Genomic DNA, 5,206 nt, shown 5'->3' with positions numbered 1-5,206 from the left:
GACATTTGCATTCGTTTTTGCATTCTTATATAGCTTCTTTTATATTTATATTAATATACTATGTGCTTAATTTTATTATTGTAAGTTACCTCTGCTAATATATGCTTGTCTTTTTAAAATATTTACATTTTATCTTTCTATGCTAACTTTATGTATTTTATTGCTAGTTATCTTATCGATGCCCACAACAAATATGGCCTCCTTTATTAATGTTTTCATATCTAGCCTCTTTTATATATATATATTAATACATTATGTGCTTAATTTCATTATTGCATATTTCACTAGCTTATAGACTGACTAATTCAGCTATTCCAAACAATGTCTGTTCCCTTTTTTATTGATTTTGATTAATTTCTAATTTATGGGCGGCCGGAAGTCTTTAACTACACTTCCCATACGTCCTTGCGTCGCCTTGCCGCCCACGTGACCCGCGCAGCATCCCCCCTATCGGTCGCGGGTCACGTGATGCACTACGAACCCGCCCTCTATGATGTGCATGCCGCCCACCAATAGGACGGCTGCACATCGATATCTACTATGCGACCAAGCCCCCTGCTCACGTCCTATTCCAGCATACTAATGCTGACGCCGATCACGTGACTCGCGCACTACATTTCCCATAGTGCTGTGCGAGTCACGTGACGCGCCATACCCGTTATAATATTAAATTTAGAGTTTGGACCCTCGTTTTTTAATTAATCCTATTCCAAATGATTGTGACATGCAGTTTTTAAATTATACATACTTTTATTTATTATTTTATTTTCAATTGTAAATTTGAATTTGTATGTGTACAAAGCATGATTCTGATTGGCCACTGACTAATGATGTCATTTTGGCGCCATTTTTAAAGTACTAATGTACCTATATATACTCTTTATGTGCCAGGTTTTATATTATTCCATTTCGATAAAGCGCCAGTGGTGAAACGCGTTAATGGTTTTAAAATATTGTGTAATTTATATAATAAATTATTTTTGGCTATATACTTGTACCACTATCCTTTTACACACTATTTTTATTAATTTTTTCCTGGCATTTTACTCAATTTATCCTGAGGTGGGGATTATACCACCAACGCTACTTCCAGAAGCAGTGTGGTCTGCACTCTATTTGTGAGTATATTTTATTCTATTTTATTCACTATCACATTATATTATCAGAGAGCACTATTTGCTGTTTTTATCTCCCTCTTCTTCTGAGAATTGGACACCATTACCCCCTGGAGGACAAGCATCGACATATCCTTTAAGCGGGGATTATTCCGCTGTATGCCTATTATACCTGAGCTGGCCATAGCTCATCTAAATGTGAGTGTAATACATATATTTTATTTTATGTTATATTAACTTTATACACTCCACACGATTGGTCCTCTCTTCTTGTGTCTTCCATATCACGAGACGGTTTGAACTACTATAAACAGAGAAGATACTCTACCAGCGGAATCAGTGACTATATCTATTTTACCTTCTGATATTTATGGGAACTTACCTATTTTTTCACTTATTTTTAATTGATTCATTTTTATTTTTCTATTTTATGAATTTTTTATTTTTTAGCGCAGCCTTTCTTTTCCTTGTTGCATATTTCTCATATAGAGGGTTAGAGGGTTACCCTCTATAAGGTCGCTGCCTATCCACTGTATTATTAGCGCTAACCTACCCTTTCTACTTGAACCCCCCCTTAAATTAATTAGGGTCCCTACCTGCCGCTCATGGGTGGGGACCTGGGAGGGACATTAGGTCCCCCCTTTATTTAAGGTCCCCACCCTCCGTTCATGGGTGGGGGCCTGGGGGGACACTACATCCCCCGTTTATATTAATAGCCCCACCCGCAAGTCACAGGTGGGGACGCAGGGACACACACTAGGTTCCACCGTTTCTATTAACAGTCCCCACCTGCGGGTCATGGGTGGGCACTATGTCTCCTCCAGTTTAGTTATTGGGTTGTGCCAGGTCCCCCCTTATTGCACAAGCGACTGGGCAACAATAGCTGCCCAGTCTCTAGTAATTTTAAATGACAGCGAGCATGCAACATGCCCCTACTACATGAGAGGACCTGTGGGAGGATTTAACCTGTGTCAAGTCTCCCCTTATTGCACTAGCGACTGGGCAGCTATAGCTGCCCAGTCACTAGTAGTTTTAAATTTGTTTAGGCGACATGCCGCAAGCTTTTGTTAGACACATTTTTGATCATTAAAATTATGGTACCACTTAGAGGCAGTTGACAAGAAAATGTGTTCCTTGAGAAGGGCTCCACTGTGCGTAGACTCTTGGAGATCAGGAAGTTGTAAAGTGGTGTTAGTGAGTCCTGGAAGTGACTTTTCCTCTTTAACCCCTTAAGTACTGCGGACGTACTAGGTAGGTCTGACAAAAACTGAACATCCGCGGCAAATAGATTACTCACCCGATCGGTGTTGCTCCCGGTCTTGGAGGACTGCCTGACAGCCCAGACAGTTCCCCCCTCGGCAATAGGCGTCCATAGTGCTGCCTGCAAGGGGACTGCCTGAACTGACAGGCAGTATCTCTGTTTCTGGGAAGGAAAAAAAAATGTTAATAAATTTAAACAAACCATCTGTCACTCTATTCAACTACTGTGCCACATGATATTAAGACTTACATTTAAGTTGTAGACACACTATGAGAATACATTGGAAATTAGGTGATATTTAATAGATACCATTCACATAAATATATGTGTAAAGATGTATCACAATGTTTACAGTGCAGTGTATAAGTTTGCAGTGATACCAGGGCCAAATTAACATAGCGGCTGATGGAGCTGCAGCTCCAGGCCCAGGCCCATGGAATAGGCCCATTGATTTAAAAAAAAAAAAAAAAGTATTATTATTTTTTTTTTTTTAATTTTTTTTTACACTACTCTTAGGGTTGCCAGGTATTTCTCATGTATTTCTTAGGGTTGCCAGGTATTTCTCAGGTATTTGAGGCTGCCTAGCCGGTGCCGGTATTGCAGTAATACCGGCAATACAAATGTCTGTCTCAGTATAAACAGAGATTATTCGGCAATACCAGCGCCGGCCAGTAGGGGTCACTGTTTGTGTGGAGAGAGGCCACTGATGTTACGGCATCTCCCTCCCTGCCTCTCTCTACTCACTGATCCGTGGGGGAGCAGCTCTGTCTCAGTGTTTCCTAGTCTCCCAAAGTCCCATAGTCTCCCAGTGTCCCCATGACTCCTAGTGTCTCAGTGTCCCCTAGTATAAAAGAAAAAATCTCAGGCACTCACTGTGATAGATTTAGACAGGTTTATTGGACACCGCAACGTTTCGACCTGTACCCAGGTCTTTATCAAGTCTCCAATGTCCTCTATGTATCAGTGTCTCTATGTATCAGTGTCTCAGTGCTCCATGTCTCTCAGTGCCTCATGTCTCTCAGTGCCCATAGTGTCTCTCTGCCCGTAGTGTCTCTGTGACCGTAGTGTCTCAGTGTCCCCTAGTATAAAATAAAAAAATCTCAGGCACTCACTGTGATAGCTTTAAGCAGGTTTATTGGACACCGAAACATTTTGACCTGTACCTAGGTCTTTATCAAGTCTCCAGTGTCCCCTATATATCACAGTGTCTCAGTGCCCCATGTCTCCCAGTGTCCCCTCGTGTCTGTCACCCAGTGTCCCCATGTCTCCCAGTGTCCCCAAGAGGCTCAGTGTCCCCAGGTCTCCCTAGTATCTGTGTCCCCATGTCTCCCAGTGTCCCAATGTCTCTCAATGTCTCCTAGTGTCCTAGTGACATGGGGACACTGGGAGACATGGGGACACAGACACTAAGGGGCTGGGAGACATGGGGACACAGATATGCCCCCTTTTTGTGTATGTTCGCCCTTTCGGACGTTCTGGTTATGCGATTTGTGTCAGTGGCCCACCCTTTTACCGCATCCATAGACTTCCTGCTTTACTGGACACTGCTGTTAGGGGGTATGGGTTTACTTGAAAGATGAAAGCGTGAGATTAGAAAAGGGTAGTGTTTTCTCATACTTGCATCCTATGAGTTTCCCTCCAGCACCATCTCCATCAGATACATGACGCTTAGGAGGTAGAAGTGTTTTAGGTCAATAAGATTTTGTAATTAGGCCCATCATAATTATCAGCACCAGGCCCACTGGGCTCTTAATCCGGCCCTGAGTGATACAATTATAAACATATAGGAGTATTAAAAGTGTATTTGGTAACCATCAATTAAGGGGTTACATATACAAATATGCCAAAACAACTTATGGTATACATCAGAAGCCTGGATGTTGAAAGATAATTTGCTAACCAATGACTTGTTAGCTTTATTTTGATTATATGCCACTCATAAAAATCAATTGAAACAACACCTTTATAAACCCTGAACTTTTAAAAACAAATTGGCGAATTGTCAGATTGCATCAGAAACTTTGTCTCTCTGTCTAATTCCTCCCAACCGGTTGAAAAAACAAAAGTAACTATGTAATATGGCAAACTTTGCACAGAAGGATTTGAGTAGTTTCTGCCATTCATGTCTGCAGATCCTCTCAAGCAGGGCCGGTGCTTCCTTAAGGTGGCTGACTCTATGATCGTTTGTGCCGTCCCTCTATCAGTTTGCGCCACGGCCACCCCTCTTATTTCGAGCGTGCCACCAGCCATGTTACCGGCGCTAGGGAGCACTTACATTGCTGCTCACTAGCGTCTGGTAGAACACTGATCCGGCAGCAGCCCTCAGAGCCAGCCCCTCCTTCCAGACATAGCGGCAACAGCGCAAGGGAGCTTCAATTGCCCCCTCCCGCTCCTTGCCATGTATGTGGGGACAGTCGGCTAGTGCATATCAGGAAATGTGCTGAAAAAGGAACTGATGGACCGCGAGGCAAAGGCAAGATGGACATAAAAACATCAATGAAGGTAAGATGTGTGTTAGTCTGCTTCAGTCAGTATGTTTGTGTATGTCAGTCTGTATGGGTCAATGTGTGTATATGGGTCAGTGTGTCAGTCTGCAGGGGTCAGAGCGTGTGCATTAGTTTGCATTGATTAGTGTGTGTTTCTACTTGAGTCAGCGTGTGTGTTAGTCTGCATGAGTGGGTGGAGCGAATGGGACGGCAAAATATTTTTTGCCTAGGGCAGCAAAAATGCTTGCACCAGCCCTGCTCTGATGCTCTGTCGGATGGGATGTTTGGACTTTGCTGCCTGTGAGAACCAAGTCCCGGTTGTGTAGGCTGTGTGCTTACAATCA

The sequence above is a fragment of the Pelobates fuscus genome, chromosome 6 (assembly GCF_036172605.1).
Source record: "Pelobates fuscus isolate aPelFus1 chromosome 6, aPelFus1.pri, whole genome shotgun sequence".
NCBI classification, from domain to species: Eukaryota; Metazoa; Chordata; class Amphibia; order Anura; family Pelobatidae; genus Pelobates; species Pelobates fuscus.
This window is presented reverse-complemented; position numbering follows the sequence as displayed.